This window comes from Schistocerca nitens, chromosome 3 (genome assembly GCF_023898315.1).
Source record: "Schistocerca nitens isolate TAMUIC-IGC-003100 chromosome 3, iqSchNite1.1, whole genome shotgun sequence".
Taxonomy (NCBI): domain Eukaryota; kingdom Metazoa; phylum Arthropoda; class Insecta; order Orthoptera; family Acrididae; genus Schistocerca; species Schistocerca nitens.
This window is the reverse complement of record NC_064616.1, coordinates 522427161-522448433: the sequence shown is the minus strand read 5'-3', so window position 1 is coordinate 522448433 and position 21273 is coordinate 522427161.

Sequence of the window (21273 nt, the reverse complement as noted above, 5' to 3'; positions counted from 1 at the left end):
GAATTTCTGCAAACAGATTGTCTTAACATATAGTAATGACGTGGACGTATACACGCATGAGAATTCTCTTAAGTTCAGGTTTGTCTATTCTGACTATTAAAATAGCTGTACCGCGTAAAATAAGCCCCATATGTAAGAGAGACGTGAGTATGGAAGACAAATTCATTATTATATGGAAGAGGAAATTAACACATATCTTCCGTGTGAGGTGCAACTGGTTCAAATGGCTCTGAGCACTATGGGACTTAACTTCTGAGGTCATCAGTCCCCTAGAACTTAGAACTACTTAAACCTAACTAACCTAAGGACATCACACACACTCATGCCCGAGGCAGGATTCGAACCGGCGACCGTAGCGGTCACGCGGTTCCGGACTGCAGCGCCTAGAACCGCTCGGTCACTCCGGCCGGCGTATGAGGTGCAAAATAGGGTTATATTATGAGCTGCATCTCCTGAAATTGGTACGATTGTAGGATGAACTCCCACAGTACTACCTAAACGCTTGTGCAAACTGTGCCAGGAGCATACATCATAATAAGCTTACTAATAGAAGGTGCGTTAGTAAACTTCTGTCATGGTATCATCAAAATTCGGTGTTTTTACATCACGCCATCCACTGCCAACATGCTTAGGTCGATGAAACCCTGGTTGTCGAAGGTGTCGACAGAAAGTGCGTTGTGGATGTCTGCAGATAGCAGACAATGCTCGTCGACTTGATAAGTGTCTCTTCTAATGTCTCTCGCCTCATGCGCAAATAAAAATGTCAGCCCGTTCTGAATTTATTGTCCATCTTGAATCCATATCCTCCCAACCAACAGTGACAATTGGTAATGAATATTGAAGACTCACAAGCAGGAACAACTACCTCCGAGTTAGCTAGGCGAGTCGAGTGCTCTGATCATTGTGTCTCATTCATGCACATTAATTTAAACATATTGTCCCCTGGGTGTAGCCCTTCATCTCTGACTCTGTCGGTAACGTGTTAAGGCACCTAGTATTGAGCACCTGTAATATGTTATAGAGACTGAGCAAATTCAGATGCTAATGTATGTACAACTAAGATAGAAATAGAGAATAAATTTATTTGACAAGTAGTAAACGGTTTCGTCTAAACATCACAAACTGTTAAAAAAGTGACGTAGGAGGTATTGGTGTAATTTTTAGAAAAAAGGAGCTGCGGGTTTTAGAAACACCATTCGGTGTTTAGAAGATTTCAATGAGGAATGGAGGCAGTGTTTCCTTCTAGTAGGTGCTCCTACAAGTGTTTATCCAATGCGATAATGAGCTTGAAGGCTTACAAACAACACTTAAGAAGTGCTGGGACGAAAATTTTAGAAGCAACCTCGTTTGCAGTTTGATTACACTTCCTTACGCTTCTTCCGAGGACAATGAAAAAAAATGTCGGTGTGGTAGTGAAACTCTGTGTTTTTATGACAAAAATGCACCCAATTAGGTCCATTTAATTAGCTTCACTTTGTAAAAAGTATTTCAGGTTAGTAGATTTTATCTCAGAAGTGCGATTGTTGAAGGTCTGCATAATATCTATTGTGCTGGTGTAACCTCTCCATTGTCCTCAAACATTACTCACTCTCGAATTTCTTTAGATGCTCTAATAATTTGCTACACGTGGGGAGAAGGGTGGACGCCCCAACAATTCATATTTCAGTTTCCTTTGTCTCACATTTCTGAAACACATTTGTAGACTAGCGCAGTTTTCATTTGGAAGATACACTGCCCAGTAAACAAAGTAAAGCATCCAAAACAAATGCTTGGATTTCAGTTTAAAATTTTGGAAATTTGTGGTAATGTCCTATGGGACCAAACTGCTCAGGTCATCGGTCCCTAAGCTTACACACTACTTAATCTAACTTAAACTAACTTACGCCGAGGACAACACATACACCCATGCCCGAGGGAGGACTCGAAACTCCGATGGGAGGAGCCGCGCGGACCGTGACAAAACTCCCCTGATCGCGCGGCTATCCCGAGCGGTGATTTCAGTTTAACTTTGTATACGTACACACCATCGACAGCTATTTAAAAGATTAGAGTTGTTATCAGCTGTAACAGTTAGAAAGGCCACTAGCGCACATTAAGAGTTGTTGGTGTTAAGTGTCGTTACCAGGCCTGATAGGGTGAATAAGGGGCGTGAAAAGTATCAGATGTTGATGTGAAGAAAACTGACTCGCAGCGTTACCAACACCTAACAGAGTTTCAAAGGGGTCTCATTGTGGGTTTACGTTTGTTCGACTTGAGTGCAGGTACACTCATCGTCAAGACTCCGATCGCTCACATAAAACTACCACAAGGAAGAATCGCTGTATTGTACAACAAGAACATCGTAGCTCCTCGACATCAGGTCCTGTTATCCGAGAATACGTAATGGTCTCCTCGCAAACTTTGTGTCATCCCACACCATTGGTCCGAAACTAGCAATAATTGCACTAGAGAATTGCAGTCCCATGTGTAGACTGTCGTTAACACCACAACGCAAACGGCTGCGTTTGGAGTCGTGCTGTGACCAGGCGCGTTCTGTCCAGCGGTGAATCAAGGCTCTAGACTGCCCTGGGTGACTATCGTCGGCGAGAATGGTGGAGAAGTCCCAGCCTTGCAATGTTTTTCAGAGGCACAGATGTGTTACTTCTGACATCATGATGTGCGGAGCAGTCGAGTTTGACTTCAGGTCACGGCTGGTAGTGATTAAGGGGGAACTCTGACGGCACAAAAGTACGGACATCCAGCGTTCTCATATGTTACCTCTCGTGTGACAGAATCGCCGTGCCATTTTTCAACAGGGCAATGCAGGCACCTCTATGAATCGTCGGCCTGTTGCTGAGATACTCATGTGACGAGCAAGACCCCGAACAAGTCCCTGATAGAACACGTATGGGACCAGCTCAGATGTCGTCTATGTCCCAGTGACAGTATCCACGATATCAAGGAGCAGCTACAATACTTGTGAGCCAGATTTCACAGGAGAGAATAGAATCACTTTATGGCACTCTTACCAACCGAATCAGTGCATGCATCCAGGTCAGAGGGGGTGTAGCATCAGTTTCAGAAGTGGGCTTATACTGCCAAGTACTATAAGGATTTGACTCCATCTTGTAGTCACAGAACTCACATCATGTATCCTCTCAGCCCGTGAATTTTGATTTATTTATTCCTCGCCTTCTGGATGCTTCGCATTGTTTGTAAGGCAGTATACAAAAAAAAAAAAAATGGTTCTGAGCACTATGGGACTCAACTGCTGAGGTCATTAGTCCCCTAGAACTTAGAACTAGTTAAACCTAACTAACCTAAGGACATCACAAACATCCATGCCCGAGGCAGGATTCGAACCTGCGACCGTAGCGGTCTTGCGGTTCCAGACTGCAGCGCCTTTAACCGCACGGCCACTTCGGCCGGCAAGGCAGTATACATTTTTTAATTTGAATTTCAAGTCCCTTCTCATGTATATTTTCCCTCAGGGAGACCAAAATATTTGCGTAGTAATTTCCAATAAGTTATTTACTCAGTAAAAGGTAATCGACAAGGTAAATCTTTTTACCATATTAATAAGCACTGATCATAACTACTCCTGCGGATAAAATCGACCTTTCCTATTTTCAGGCAGTGTCACAGTCTTCCATCCACTGTTTCCATTCTCGAGTGAAATGGCGGACACACGACTCCTCTAGAGTATCAGCACACAAAACCAGTTAGATTCTTTAAGTGACCAAGAACCATTGTTGAGATATTCCTTTTCGAATTTGTATTTGGTCAGTAGTAAATGAACGCGATTCCAATTTTACACAAATATTTGAGATAGTTTAAATTACTGGGAATATTAAAACTACATACTGGGTCGTGACTCGAACTCCGAACTTCACCTTTCACCAGCAGTGTCTTTACTGGCTGATCTACCCAGGCACGAGGCACCATCTGTCCTGACATTTTCGATTCAGCGCGTTTCTCTCTCTTAATTTTCAAACTTAACAGAGGAACACCTGCATACCTTGCAGAAGGAAGGAACGAAGATTCAAGCTTAACGTCCCATCGACGACGAGAGCATTAGAGGCGGAGCACAAGTTGTTTAAAGGAACTTTCCCGACTTTTGACTTGAACGATTTGGGAAACCAAGGAAAACTGAAATCTGGATGGCTGGACGGGTATCTGAACCGTACGGCATTCATGTCGCATACGTTGCGGGACTGGTATCGCGGAGTATTGGTGTAGTCACAGTCTAGGGGTTATTTCGAAATTTAACGAAGTGAAAGCCATTTTGAAGCTTCCTGGTAGATTAAAAACCGTTTTTCGGTAAGAACACTATTCCCAAAAGGCAAGGCTCCATTTTTGTGGCCTCGTGAGACACACAATTTCAGTTGAGGAGTAAGTTTCGAAACAGATTATACACAGTTGCTGTGTCAAACATTCATTGTTTAACATAGTTAATTTTTTCATGGGAAATGTACTGTATTTTCTCTCCTTACATGTTTATAGCACCATCTGTTTCAGACACCTGTAATCGTCGGTTGTCCAGTATCACAATAGGCAGTTTTTAGATATTTCCATCTCTGACTGCAGCTTCGTAACATTTATCACGAGAATCTTTTCCATGAGTAATACAGTTATGTTTGAATATATTAACTGTTGTAAAAATGATCAGAAATCGTGAAAAATTTCTTCAACTTTGGAGACTATTCATTCAGTGATAATCCATTCAAGTCAAAGAATTTTTTTACCACTGAGGATTCCGATAAATTAAACTGAACAAAACATGTGTAAGACGATTATATTAAAACATACATAACCAAAAATATTCCGCTGACCTGGTCGACACTTTGCTTATGTTATTGACATCAGGTACCTAAATAATGGACCTCCATTCGTAACATGTTGCTGACGTATGGCTACGCTGTGATGCTCAGACTGTAGGTAGCAGCTTTGAATCTTAATTGTGCTAGCAGTAGGCGAGGTGGCGGCCGGCAATTCATGATCACCAAAATTTAGGCCAGTGTGTTAGTTAATATTCGAAACATGAACGCAGTGTCTCATGGAGGGAATGTGTGTGACGCAGTTGGTGGTTATTCGTCCGTCGGATAGGGATGTTATATTCGGCGTCACCACTAGTGCTTCTCAAGGTTATGTGTCGTAATCAGAATTCCGTCCATCCCTTCTCTTTCACATCGCCAACAACACTTAACTTGAGACTAAACTCTAGACGTGCTCGTCACATTCAACTTCACTCGGCAGATGTAGTAAGACACAACACTCACGATTCACGAAGAACAGGACCAACTGTATGCTAAGAAGGAAAGATATTTCAGCAGAGCAAATGAGGAACCGTCGTGGATATCCCTGACAAAAAATGGCATAGGTCTTCATCATTTACCTCTATAGACAAACTGGGGGTTATCAACCTTCTGACTTGTAACAGCCTTGCCGCAGTGATAACACCGGTTCCCGTCATATCACCAAAGTCAAGCATTGACGGGCTTGGCTAGCACTTGGATGGGCGACCGTCCGGGTCTGCCAAGGGCTGCTGGCAAGCGGGATGCACTCAGCGCTTTTTAGGCCAATTGAGGAACTACAAGTAGCGTCTCCGGTCACGGAAACCGACAACGACCGGGAGAGTGGTGTGCTGACCACATGGCCCTCCACATCCTCATGCATAACGCCTATGGGCTGAGAATGACATGGCGGTCGATCAGTACCGTTGAGCCTTCAAGGTCTGTTCGGACGGAATTTGTTAGTTAACCTTGAGACTAGTTTCTCGCACCCGATCACTATTTTCTTTTCTGTGCTCATCTCTTCACCTCAGACTTGCACTTAATACTCAACGTGTCAGTTATTTGGTGGATATATTGCAATCTCTGTTTTACCCTACAATGTTTGCTGTATATAGCTTCCTCCAGTCCCATGGAAGTTATTCCTTGGTGTCTTAGCACATGTTATATCATCCCAAACCTTCATCTAGTCTGTGATTTCCATATACCTCTTTGGTGGACAGTTCTACACAGTACCTCCTTATGTATAAACTTATCAGTCAATTTAAAGTTCAGCAGCCTTATAAAGCCCCGAATCCCAAACGCTTAAATTTTCCGCTTTTCCGATTTTTCTAAAGTCCATGGCTCAGTTCGTGTTATACATTCTCAGAAATTCATTTCTAGCTCAAAACATTTATTTGATACTAGTAGTCTTCTTACGTCCTCTTTCATCCGTTCGTCATGCCTTATTTTACGTAATTTATTCACTTCGTCTCGTACGTGGTCCCAGATTTTATATAAAGTAGTCACTAACCTGAATCTGCTTCTTCTCAGTACTTCCATCTCATTTTGTGTGTACTCTCAACCAGTATTGCGGTTATCCCATTCAAGAGCCCTTTTTATACTTCATAAAAGTTATTAACGAATCTTTCCGTCGATATTCTCCCACCCTCAATTTTAATCCCGCTTCTGGACTGAAGAGCATAATTTAAAGGTTTCTTCATTGCCTTTGCACTTTTTAATACGAGCCCTTCTCTTTTGGTCTTCTGTTCTTCTTGTTCCCTCTTCATTCCTATACAATATGTATAACGTATACCATTTTCTAAAATTTCAGTGTCCCACTTCCTCGTGCATTTATTTTTCCTGACGATACTCTTATACTTGGGACTGACCTTTGTCATTATTAAATTACCTTCTGAGTCTACATCTGCTCTTCGGCACGCCTTACAGTCCAGTATCTGATTTCGGAATCTCTGTACCATCATGATGTAATCCACGTCGTATTTTTCTCTGTCCCGTAGTCTTTTCAAAGTGTAACTCCTCCTATTGCGTATTTGCTATTACTAGTTGAAGTCTATTGCACAACTCAAAAAGTGTTTCTCTTCTCACACTTCTACTGCCGAGTCCTCATTCACTCGTAAGTTTGCTTTCTGTTCCTTCCCCTGCTGTAGCGTTCAAGTCTCTATGATTATTAGATTTTAATATCTTTTTACATACCAGTTATCCGTAAAATACCCTCATAAAGTCACTCTATGCTGTTAGCATGTGGTTTTTAGTCAACGCTTAATTTTAAATGATAGCTGTTCAGATTTGTTTGGCTTCAGTTCGAATGAGAATGATCATACCATTGAATAGTTCACAATATTTCACCCTTCACTCTATCTCCCTATTCATAACGAAACCCACACATTCAGGATATGATGTTAGTATCCTAAATTTGTCTGACCACAAATATTTTTCTTCTATCCACTTCAACTAACTGGCACTTACCTATACATATATTCAGCTTTTGCATTTTCCTTTCCACATTTCCTAACTTGTTTATCTATTTTGGATGTCTGACAGCCCACATTCCAACTAATATGTTACCCTTTCACTTGTTCATCAATATTTTTGCCAGAGTGGCGCCTCCACCCCTTTGGCAGTCCCCTCTCACAGTTACGAATATGGGTTTAATAGGGACTCTTTTTCTAGTGGAGAGATTATCGTGAAACATTTTCCCTTACAGGCTACGTGTCATGTGGATACGCATGTGTCTTTAATGCATCAGCTTTTATTGCCTATTGTATCCTCGTGCCGTTGGTCATTACTGATTATCCTACCAGCTACAGAAAACGATGGTTACACAATTAAAACGTATGCCAGATACAGGAACTCGTGTAAGATTATTCGAATGTCTCGTCTGAAAATTACTTCAAGCGAATAGCTAGAGAAATGACTTGTGAGTGCGAAGTATTAGACCTCCTAGTAAGCAACAGATCCGAACTTAACGAATCAGTTAACGTAAAGGCGTCCATCATTAATCAAACGCTGTTACAGCATGAATGACTAGATATTTTACAAGGAATGTACGAAATTATGTATACTTAATGTGACAGAAAAGGAATTGCTGTGTTTCTGAGCAGTCAACATCAAATAACCCGCTCTGAGGTTGCGGATGTCAGTCATAAATGGATAAAGTTCAAAAGCAATGTACAATACGCTTTAGACCGGTGTGTACCGAGCAAGGTTGTGAGGGATTGGATTTATCCACTGTGCTTCAATAGCCTTGTCAGAAAGTTGATAAGAAATCAAAGAGTGGTTCGCCGCAGAGTTAATCAAAGTCAAAATAGCAAAACCTGAAAGGAGGAAAAATGAGCGTAAGGAGAGCTAAGGAACAAATAAAATTTTGCCAACCGAGCTGGGAGTCCTTAGGAATTGTGATGTTACATGAAGCGGATCGAATTTATCTGTTCAATCGCACAGAGACTATGACATCAAAACGGCACACGACAGATAGATCGCCGAAGCAGGCTACTGAATCTGTTATTTCGAATATGTTTTGCAGAGAAGAGCGTAACAAGGCTCCTCTTTTCAATCATAGCAAGAAAGCCGAAATGTAAAGTACTGAGATAAGTGATCGCGGAACAGAAAAATCAACTACTAATAAAATCGTTCAACAATGGAAAGGGATCAGGACGAGGTGAGGTACGTGTGAGATTCTGCAGGATTATCGGAAGGAGATTGCTCACATTCCAGCCGCAAGTTATCGTAGGTCGGTGCAACAACAACTGGTGGTAAGCGGATGGGAAAAAAAAGCGAACGTCATTCCTGTTTTCAGGAATGGTCATCGAAGACACGCATTTAAATGAAGGCCAACACCAATGATGTCAGTTTACTTTTGAATTATGAGCGCGTTTTATGCTCATGCATTATGTTTCCAGACTCTTATCTATAAACCAATACGGACTCTACAAAGAGGAATTTGCGAAACTCAGCTCTCTCCATTCGTCTACGAGATCCAAAGCGCCGAAGACAACAACGCCCCGCTTGACACAGTGTTCCTTCATTCCTGGAAGGCTTTAGATAGAGTACAATACGCTGTTTAGTGAACAAAATACGATCTAACAGAGTACCAGACCAAAATTGTGATTGGAATCAAGATTTTCTATATAACAGAGTTCAACACATCATTCTTAACGGGACAAATCGGCAGATGTAGGTGGAATTTCGAGGGCTGGTAAGAATACGTTATAGAGCTGTTACTATTTACAATAATCAATTGAATCACGTCTGAAGCTCTATGGGATTGTTCGCAGACAGACGATGATGTTCTCTATAGAAAGGTTGCAACGCCGGAAGACTTTAGCGAAGAGACAGGAAGACCTGTAGAGGATCCATGATTGTTCCAGGAACTGGCAGTTAAGTCTGAAAGTAGGCAAGAGTACCACATTGTATAAATAGGTGACAAGAGTCAATAGTTCCAATTACCAAATTTTGAATAAACTGCAGATAACCGTTGATGCTGCAATATTAATTTTATTATTAATTTTCTTTATTACTTGATGACTAGTTTAGAGCCTCATTATCAAATTATCCTAGTGATGATGAGCTTAAGCTCGGAACTAGTCATCAAGTAATAAAGAAAATTAATATTGCAACTTCGACGGTTCTCTTCAATTTATTGCATAATTTCGTAAACCATACAGTTGTTGACGTAATGCCATCCAGAATGCTGGAAACCTGTAAACGTCCAATTACGTTATTGGCTGTAAATCAATGGAAACAACAAGAATCGTAAAATTCCTACAAGTCAGAGTCCGGAGCGAAGAATGATAAGAAAATGTAGTCAATCGACGAAAGAAGTGATTTAAAAGACAATATTAAGACGGATTCTTTAGTATTTCTTATTAGACGGCGACCCTTGTCTGGTTGGATTAATAGAAGAGATAGAGAGGATCCAACGAAGTGGGGCGTGTTTCATCTAGGGATCGTATGGCAAGCGCGAGATCGTTACGGAAATGCTCAACAAACTCTAGGTGCAGTCGTTTCAAAAGAGATGTTGTGCATGACAGAGAGGTTACTACAGAAATTTGCGGAGCGTACGTTCCAAACATAGTCGAGTGACACATTAGGTCTTCAGACATAAGCCTTCTGAAATATCATCGACGAGAAAATCAGAGAAATTAGAGCTCATACGGAGATTTATCGACGGTCGCCCTTCGAACGCACAGCTCGCGAATTGGAAACAGGGAAGTGGAGCTATGGTAGTGATGCCAACTGTATTATCGATCATACACCGTGTCCCCGTACTGTGAAGTATGCCTAGTTGTAAATGTATACACGGCCCAGTCACATTAATGTGACCACCTGTCAAAAGCAAGAATAACAGCTTTCTGCGGTACGAAAGTCAATGAAGTTCTGGAAGGTTCCGACCGGGATGTAGAGCCATGGCGACTCCATGCCGTGGCTATCTGCGCTAGGTTTCTTGGTTGAGGGTCCATGACGCGTGCATCTCGATCGAAAAATGGCTCTGAGCACTATGGGACTTAACTGCTGTGGTCATCAGTCCCCTAGAACTTAGAACTACTTAAACCTAACTAACCTAAGGACATCACAAACACCCATGCCCGAGGCAGGATTCGAACCTGCGACCGCAGCGGTCGCGCGGTTCCAAACTGCAGCGCCTAGAACCGCTCGGCCACTCCGGCCGGCGCATCTCGATCGAAGTGGTCTCACAGATTCTCGATTGAGTTTAAATCCGTGGATTTTTGTGGCCACGGGTGTACAGTAAATTCAACCTGGCGCTCTTCCAACCACGCCCGTCCACTGCGAGCTGTGTGACACGTTGAATTGTCCTGCTGGTAGATGTCACCGTCGCCGCGGATACAAAAACTGCATGTAGAGGTTTACAAGGTCCCCAAGGATAGATTCGTACTTGTATTGATCCATTGTGCCTCCTAGAATAACGAGATCACCCCCCACCCTCCCTCCCCTTACCCTGGACCCTGGACGCTTCCGAAAACTGATACAGGACCGCACACGCCAACGGCAATTTCCCGGTGGAGCATAAAACGTGATTCGTTGAAAAGGCCACCTGTCGCCACTCAGTGCCCGCCCAGTTGCGGTATTAGGAAGCAAATTCCAGCCTTCGTCGCCTGTCAACAGCAGTCAGCATGGTTGCATGAATCAGCCGCCTCCTGCGGAGGCCCATACGCTGCAGTATTTGCTGAACGTTCATTGATGATGCATTGGTGGTAGTCCCTTGGTTCATCTGGGCAGCCAGTTGGTCAACAGTTACACGTCTGTTCGCCCGTACACATCTCCGCAGCTGTCGTTCACCTCTGTCGTCTATGGACCGTGGAGCACCAGAGTTGCTTCGGCGCCCGTTTTGAATGGCGCCATTTTACTATGCGCGGTATACTTTGACCACGGCGGCTCGCGAACAGTTTACAAACTCAGCCGTTTCGGAAATGCTTCCACCCTTGCTTGGCCCGAAAGCCAATTATGATGCTCTTTTTCGACGTCAATAAAACGCTCCGTTTCTGCATTACGGCAACGACGGTACTGTTATCATTACGTGCACCGGCAGGGGGACGTGAGATGCTCGATAGAGGATGGGAGTGGGTCATACGTTTTCACTGTTTCCTTCACGTGTTGTACAACCGTATTGTAGTTGCATCTCACACTGGACGTTGTTTTGTTGGTCGCATTTGTGATTTTATTAAGTTGAGTTTTCAACTCCAGTGATGAATAGAGCATCTCTTCCTTGAATTTTATGTATGACTTTGTAACGTTTTAGCTTTAATTTTGGTATGCTGAAAGCGTTACTGCTAATAGCCAATGAAAGCGGGTTGAAAGCTGTGATCTGTCTGGGGAAGTTAACCGTGGATTACTGGGCAACTGTTTCACCAGGTATTTATTCTAGGTTTACCAAATTCCCAAACAGACTAACATTAATGATAATCTTTTAATAGTCATACAACAACCGGTAACATATATATAAAAAGGAGAATTTAAATAAAAAGAAAGAAATCAGTTTATATTTGGAAATTTATTTTTAAGATTGATCATGAAATTTCAGCATATTAAATTCTATTCGTAACTAAGCTGGTGCCTTGTTTAAGGATTGTGAAAATCTTACGGAACACATCAAATATAGAGCCAAGATTGGGAGTCTGCATACAACACTGCATTCATAAAACAACACACAAAGAACGTTGAAACGCATGCAAGAGAAAGTTAACCACTACAAACAGATTCAAATTTTTACCCAAAGAAATTACGTTCGTAGCACAATCCTGTCCGTCATGTAATTACCACACACTGGTATACTAAATTCATATTAACTCTTTGTGAAATCTTAGCGAAAAGAATAGCTGAGGGCTACTTTGATGATTACCCCACATGCTTCACGTGGTCAACTTGGTTTACACAAAGCGTATAACTCCACAATAATTTTGATAATTAAAATAAATTAGATCGAAAAGCAAATTACAAAAGAAAAACCTCAAACTGGTTACTAACGTCTTACTGTTAACCTGACGGGTCAAACAGTTATATGAGCACGTGGTACTGGTCTCGCAAAGTACACCCCACGTGTGTTGAACATAAAGAAAAGTTGCTGTATTGCAAAATATTGTCAAGACGAGACGTTATAATCACACAAGCATTTGCATTTAAGATTGATCTTAGTTAGAGTTACTGATCAACACGTGGTTCCACTTTACTCACAAAGTAGTAACAAAGCAACTCCCGGAAAATAATATGAACTTCACACGAGAATTACACTATGCTGCAATTTAAGATAACCTTAGATATTTTAGAGCTAACCCGAAATAAAGGTGATTAAATTCTCAGTTAGGCTGAACTTAACAAATCCATTGTCCTACGGACTTAGCAGACACGCGCTTAGCCGGAGATCTTACCATTTCAGACGCTCACCACCGCCAGACTGCAACTCCCTACTGCCCGACTGCAACTGCCTACTGCCGAGCGTGCTTCCTGAGGGTGGCTCACAAAGACAAACGGAAGGGGCCAGAGGGGTAGCTTCCTATACCAACATGACAACGGACGGACAGGACCATACTAAGGATAGAAACCTCTCTGCTTTAAGAAAGCGTAGCTACCTGTTCCGACGTTGGTCCTACTGTTCTCTAGCAGACAGCCTTGTCTGCTACCCTCAAGCATGCAACTACAAACACATTTGATCATTCATCCTCTCACACAGAAGGGAAGGGGAATGACAGTATCTTATCATATACAGTATATAACAGAAAGCGGATGTAGGTTCCGTATGAGACTGTGTGACATGAATTACATATAAACTGTGTTTTAAAGTGTAGTAGTGTGACAGATCGTTCTTGTTTACGTGTAAAAGTAACACGTTCCACTACTCAGTCTCCTCCCAGATAGTCAGAAACGCCACAGTAAATTTAGAAAAGGAATTTATGCCGTAAAAGACAACAAATTTGAGAAATTAAACATGAAAGGAATCCAACAGAGATCTTTCATAACCCTAATGCTCCGGGAAAAGACTGTGCAGGGAATTTTCTGGCCATGCTAGGACATTCCCAAGCAGGCTTCTCACACCCTACTTAAACCAAAAGTGTAAAGAAAAGGCAAAAGGTCACCAGCTACTTGCTAAAACACAATAATTTCAACAAATCTTTAAAATCTATCAATTTCAAAGAGAAAAAAAACCACACAATCTGTGACACCTATTTAAAAGATCGTGTATACCTAAATCGGTCAGCAAGCAAAAACAATGGTTCCTGTGTCATTAATATGAAAACAATTTCTGGTTGTTACCCTTATGGAGTTCACCAGTATTTGCCCATTGCAAGAGCCAACTGATCACAGGCAAATTTATGACCGTTTATTAACAATCAAAATTTATGAAAATAGCAAAGGTGCCACAGCAATTAAAAAAAACATGAGAATAACATCAGTATTATTAAGCAGAACATTTCAATGCACAATACGCAAAAGCAAAAAAAATGATAAGAGAAAAAACATGTATTACAAAGTGGTTATCGCAAAAAAAATTCTATATCTTATAAAACTAATAATTTGTAGAATTAACATAACTATGTGGCATTAATTTAATCACTCTACTATATTTCAGTTAGTTAGCAAACAATGAGCACTGTGTCATTATACTGAAACTACAATAATTATGTGATTTTTTACCCTTAAGGGGTTCCTCACAATAAATGTGCCCCATGCAAAGGCTAATCGATCACAGTCCAATGAGAATGAATAGCACTCTGACTGATAAACGAAGCAATGCCACTTGAATGAATTTACGAAACAAAATATCACAAATCTAATACATCACACAAGAACAAACATTGATCAATAAAACAGTACAATAGTCAACATCTAATAAAAAAAAACCAATAAATAAAACACCTGCAAAAGACAAGAGTCAAAGTCTAAAAAAAATAGAACACCCGCAAAATACAAGAGTCAGAGTTTAATAAACACCAATAAATCGAGTCCCTGCAAAACACACGAGTGAAAGTTTCTGTGACAGAAACACACGTATATGCATTGAACTAAGAACCGTATAATCACTGTTCACTGATACACTCACTATTTCCACTTTTTCGAGGCACAATATAAGGGGTGGGGGAGGGGGGTTCGTCGCCGCAGCTGTCAGTAGGGATTTTTGTCCATCTGTTGCGTGCAATACCGCCGTCTCTGCCCTCTCATGAAGTTTCTCTTGGTGGTCTGTGTCACGTACATCTCGATTTGGTTCCATGTTTGTGTTGTCAAATTCGTGCGGTATCCTCGATTGCCACGCCAGGTTGATATTCCTGGGCAAGGATGACACTTAATGGCTCTTCTTTGTGTCACCCTTAGCGACCAGAGAACATCGAACCATGATTTACTGTCGCTTGACAGTAGGCATCCGTCAGGAAATGTCGATAGGCGTCGTTGAAGTCTCTGGACAGTACCTGTCAAAAGACTCCACGCCCCTTGTGTTGTTTCTCCGCGGCCGTCTCGTCACGGTCGCGTGCGTGTGGTGCGTTGCCAGCAGATGGATTTCCGCACGGTGGACCGCTCGCCCATCTCAGGTCAACGCCTTCAGGTAGGGTCGCACGGGGCGGCCGCCCATTAGCTCCAGGTGCAAGGGAAAGTGTTTGCCGCGTGCCCTTCTTTTGTGGTCGACCGCGCTCCCGAAGTGGCCCGGTTGACAGCATCCCCCGCTGGGAAACCCGCCAGTTTACAACTAGTCCGGCTGCTCCCGCTGTCTCGTAAGAGTTTAGCCGGTTCGCTTTCACGTTCTCAACTGCATTCACAGAAATTTTTTTATGATAGTTATGTGATTACACAATGTCATACATAATACCACTTAGTATTGTCTTTCACAATTTTTAAGAACAAACGTGAGACTTAATTTTTTTTAATAAAAAAATTAGATGAATCGACAATATAAAATAAAATTTAAATGACTTGACAATGTAAAAAAAATAAAAGTGAAATGACTTGACAATGTAAAAAATTAAAATTAAGTGAACTGACAATATAATTTAAATCCACATCACTAATGTGGTTCACTTACGTTCTAATAAATCAAATGCTATTTATTAATTCACTAAAATGAATAGGATTATGCCTTGTGCAAGTATAGGTCAGGACAGCATAGGGTTCATATGTTATTTACACACACACACACCTGTTGTCTATTCTACAAACTAACTACCCATAAACATGCATTACTCAAAATTCTACTTCTATCCACTACTAATTAATCCAACAAGCTACTTCAATGCTACTTCAGCAAAGTGTATATACCACTACAACATTGTTCTAATTCGTCCTCTTCTTGACGCTCGCTGCCTACGTCTTGTCACATGATAAATATGGAGAAACTTTCCTTAAACTTACACAGTAAAAAGAACAATGGTTATTTACACGCCAAAACATTTATACCAGTTCACACACCTGAAAAGAGACTCGCAATTATACATTTATCATACTCATATATTCACACATAAGACAGTAAGAAAATTTCATCTAAAATTACGTTATCACAAGACTTAATCACGCAGATGGCTCTGAGAACGGTAAAGATGTCTGCATCATACAGGTTATACTACATTTTCTTACCCATTTTGCTGCGATTTCGTTCCTTCTTTACGTTACCTTTCGCTTCCAAATCAGTTATTTCGCCTGTGGTGGTTATTCTGGATTCATTTCTCATGAATGGCAAAATTGTGGTCACCTCTATTCTGTAAAACAGTATCATCTTAACATATTGAACTTACAACAGACACAAAAGATTCGAATCCTCCTGTAGTTTAAATGACAAATGTTTTGCTTCATCCTTATTACCTTAAACCAAGCTTTCCTTCGGTCCCATAATCAAAATTATTTAATCATCCTCTACCTTCAAGAGGGAAACTTCCTCAGTACAAATCATATAGGCTGCAGTGCATCCCGCACCAGCGAAAACAGTAAGCTGTAATGCTCACAGCATCAGCAAAACACATAAACGTCGCTTTTCTGGGACAAGTATTAACGCAGAATAATTTTTTAGGCTTTGGCTCAACATCAATTAAGACTACAAAAAGGATCCATATTTCCGTTCCATTCTCCATTTGCTGAAAAACTGCTCGTATTTGACTACCACAATAATATTTCAGAGCCACGTAAATTACGCAAACCACAATTCTTATTTCACCTTGAAGGGAATCAATATACTTACGAATTCCACAGACAGCACTTTACGTACTCAGCTATAAAGAACAAAAAAGACATATATCATCAATATTAACGTATCATCGCATATTGGGAAGCCAATGGTTAAACAATCGTATTATCGCATCCTGTTTTCAAGATTCCAAACTTACTCATTCCTTTCTCAGAGTTCTCCTATCTTAAAATATTCATACAGCACGCATACTGTAGTAAAAGATCCTCATTTATACTGACAGATATAGAATAGTAATAGATAGATAGTAACACTGAAAGCAGAAAATCGGAAACAAGGCTACTAACAGCTGGGGACCTGGGTTTGCCAGACCCATAATACCCACAGATCGGATATTCCCCTGAGTTTTTGCACTAATTCAGCAACGATCTTGCTTCTCTCAGGAGCGACTCTTTTCAATTTACACAAAAAAAAACATAAACAGCATTTCACTCGTTCACAAAGAAACCTTTTATCTTCACGTTTGAATCAAACTAAATCCTAATTGCACAAGGAAAGAAAAAAATTAAAACATCACTTCAATCAATCACATAGAAACATCTTTATCATTATTTTTACCAACATATTATTCAAAATGCATTTATCACAAATGTAAACTAATCAATTCATTCTCCTCTCTATAAATCCTATGTACTCATTTGCCATGTCGCTCATTTGTTCCGATTTGGCGCCTTCTGGGCTGATCATTTGTCATTGCCGGTTTCGTTCATTTCCATTTACTGGATTATGTCTAGGGTTGGCCGGCCGAATTTCAACATCATGTGGGGCTCCGCCTACAATCCTACTCCCACCGTGTTCATCGTAGTAACGATGCTGGTTGCCGTACCTGTTGTGTTCACGATCTTGTCTACGTCCTCGATCATTTCTGTTGTTCCACCTGTGTTCGCGACTGTCACCCCAGTTTCTATACGGCCAGTCCCGATTATTGTTCCGTTCGCGTCGCGACGACCAGTCACGCCGTTGATTAGTAATACGGCCACGACTGCGGTCGCGCTGCTGTGCCCCGTAACAACTTTGTGCCTGATTAGGCGGGCATTCTGCTGTATTGTATTCCAACTCTTGGAGAAGTGTTTTAAACGTTTCCACGTCCTCTTTGCATCGTCCCGCAAGAATGACGTGCCGCAAGTGCATCGGCAATTTGGTGATGCATATCCTAATTAGTTCCGCAGGCCCGTATGGGTCGTATAAAAATTGATTTGCCTGCAGCATGTGGTCGAATAGGCGTGCAGGGCTGCCGAAACCAGACTGGTTCAAATTTGGCAGCATAATTATGCCATGTTTGACCCTATCTTGTGCCGCTTCCGACCAATAGGCGGAGAGAAAGGCTTGTCGAAACTCCCGAGTGGAGTTGCAGTGACGCGCTGCCGACCTCATGCGACTCGCCGGTTCGCCTTCCAAATAGCCACACATATATTCTATCTTATGTGAACTTGCCCAGTCGGGAGGAAGACAAAACTCAAATTGCTCGAGCCATGCTCGTGGATGTATTCCTTTTTGCGAATTTCGGAATATCTCAAACTTTCTCACCGTAAGGAAATGTTTGAAATCAAATCCCCGCATTTCCTCCTGGCGAGGTCCTTGTATGTTTCTATTCGTCTCATGTCTGCCCCTCAAAATACATTCTTCCCTGTCGTCAAAATCTCCCTCGTGGCCGGAGTCCCTCTCTGCACTGTTTGTACGGCTATTTTTAGTGCTATTGGCGAGTTCGGAATCACACGCCATGCGGTTTTCCAGATGCGCCACGCGTTCTTTTAATTCGCCTGTTACAGCTTTGTTTTGCCTGTTCACTTCGAACTGTCCCTTCTGAAATCTCAGAAGCGAACGCACTTCTTCGGTCTCTGCGGCCGCTACCGGTGTAGTATTGTTCTCGCTTTCCGTCAGCTTCATCGTGCCTACAATGTCCGCTAATGCCGCAATCTTATCATCTATTTGTCTCTTGTCCTCCGCCCCAGTCTGCTTCAATTGTTCCATTTGCTGTTCCAACGCGTGGATCGCTAAACTGTTGTCCGCTATTGTGTTGCTAACGGCCGTGGGACAATGCGTTTCCGCGTCTTGGACCCTCGAGAGTACCTGCTGGTGCTCCCTTTGGCATTCTTCTCTCAGCGCTTGGAAATTCCTAAGTAGCTGTTCTTCGCTCTCTTTAGACTCGGCATCGCCACTCCGCTTGCCCTGTTCTAAGGCTTGCAGACGGTCATCGATTTGTTCAAATGTACGGCCTAATTCTTTCATAATATCACTTTTTATTTCACTTGCCAGATTGTTTATTCTTTGTGAGATATCATCGGACACTCTCTGATCGACTTGTCAACTTTATTTGTCTGCTGGATTAATTTTTCGTCTATTTGTTCGCCTAGCTCTCGGATCGATTTTTCAGATTTCTGCGTCATTTGTTCGCCTAGCTCTCGGATCGATTTTTCTGATTTCTGCGTCATTTGTTCGCCTAGCTCTCGGATCGATTTTTCTGATTTTTGCGTCATTTGTTCGCCTAGCTCGCGGATCGATTTTTCGGATGATTCTTTTTGTTCTCGGAACGATTTTTCAAATTTCTGTGCGTTTTCTTTACTTTGTTGCAATAAGGCTTTCATGAGTTCTGCCAAATCAATTTGGTTAGTTGGAGGCAAATTAATTTCTGGCTCTGATGTGAGCCCGTTCGTGCTGTTTTGCATTTCGTCTGAAGTATTCTCCATTGCATTTTCGGAACCGCCCGACGCGTTAATATTGGAAATCAAATTATCCCCTTGGTCCATGTTGCTTAAGTTGTCGGACTGCTTACTTTTAGTTTGGTTGCGTGTTTGCATTAGTGCAATTTATACCCAGTACGCAACACACTAATCACAATAAATGTATCCCACAAAAATTACGACAGTCACACGAAAGATACCCAACCTAGTACGCACTTTTTCACACGAAAGACAATTTTTATCTTTGATCGAAACAGTGGAATTTACAAGCGAAAAAAAACACACATATAAAACACACACATATAGAACACACAAATATAGAAAACAAAACAAGACAAACAACACAACGCCGATCAACAACGCCGTGAATCTTTTGAAAGTCTGCTCGGAAACAACGCAGAAGTTGTTTGAGCGCTGTAGGGAAAAAAAATTAAGATTATAACACGCTCGCAATCTAACGTTTCAGAGATTCCAGAGTCTAGCGGAATCACAGAACAGGGTCGCCATGTGTAACGTTTTAACTTTAATTTGGTATGAAGAAATCGGTGCTAATAGCCAATGAAAGCGGGTTGAAAGCTGTGATCTGTCTGGGGAAGTTAACCGTGGATTACTGGGCAACTGTTTCACCAGGTATCTATTCTAGGTTTACCAAATTCCCAAACAGACTAACATTAATGATAATCTTTTAATAGTCATACAACAACCGGTAACATATATATAAAAAGGAGAATTTAAATAAAAAGAAAGAAATCAGTTTATATTTGGAAATTTATTTTTAAGATTGATCATGAAATTTCAGCATATTAAATTCTATTCGTAACTAAGCTGGTGCCTTGTTTAAGGATTGTGAAAATCTTACGGAACACATCAAATATAGAGCCAAGATTGGGAGTCTGCATACAACACTGCATTCATAAAACAACACACAAAGAACGTTGAAACGCATGCAAGAGAAAGTTAACCACTACAAACAGATTCAAATTTTTACCCAAAGAAATTACGTTCGTAGCACAATCCTGTCCGTCATGTAATTACCACACACTGGTATACTAAATTCATATTAACTCTTTGTGAAATCTTAGCGAAAAGAATAGCTGAGGGCTACTTTGATGATTACCCCACATGCTTCACGTGGTCAACTTGGTTTACACAAAGCGTATAACTCCACAATAATTTTGATAATTAAAATAAATTAGATCGAAAAGCAAATTACAAAAGAAAAACCTCAAACTGGTTACTAACGTCTTACTGTTAACCTGACGGGTCAAACAGTTATATAAGCACGTGGTACTGGTCTCGCAAAGTACACCCCACGTGTGTTGAACATAAAGAAAAGTTGCTATATTGCAAAATATTGTCAAGACGAGACGTTATAATCACACAAGCATTTGCACTTAAGATTGATCTTAGTTAGAGTTACTGTTCAACACGTGGTTCCACTTTACTCACAAAGTAGTAACAAAGCAACTCCCGGAAAATAATATGAACTTCACACGAGAATTACACTACGCTGCAATTTAAGATAACCTTAGATATTTTAGAGCTAATCCGAAATAAAGGTGATTAAATTCTCAGTTGGGCTGAACTTAAATCCATTGTCCTACGGACTTAGTAGACACGCGCTTAGCCGGAGATCTTACCATTTCAGACGCTCGCCACCGCCAGACTGCAACTCCCTACTGCCCGACTGCAACTGCCTACTGCCGAGCGTGCTTCCTGAGGGTGGCTCACAAAGACAAACGGAAGGGGCCAGAGGGGTAGCTTCCTATACCAACATGACAACGGACGGACAGGACCATACTAAGGATAGAAACCTCTCTGCTTTAAGAAAGCGTAGCTACCTGTTCCGACGTTGGTCCTACTGTTCTCTAGCAGACAGCCTTGTCTGCTACCCTCAAGCATGCAACTACAAACACATTTGATCATTCATCCTCTCACACAGAAGGGAAGGGGGATGACAGTATCTTATCATATACAGTATATAACAGAAAGCGGATGTAGGTTCCGTATGAGACTGTGTGACATGATTTACATATAAACTGTGTTTTAAAGTGTAGTAGTGTGATAGATCGTTCTTGTTTACGTGTAAAAGTAACACGTTCCACTACTCAGTCTCCTCCCAGATAGTCAGAAACGCCACAGT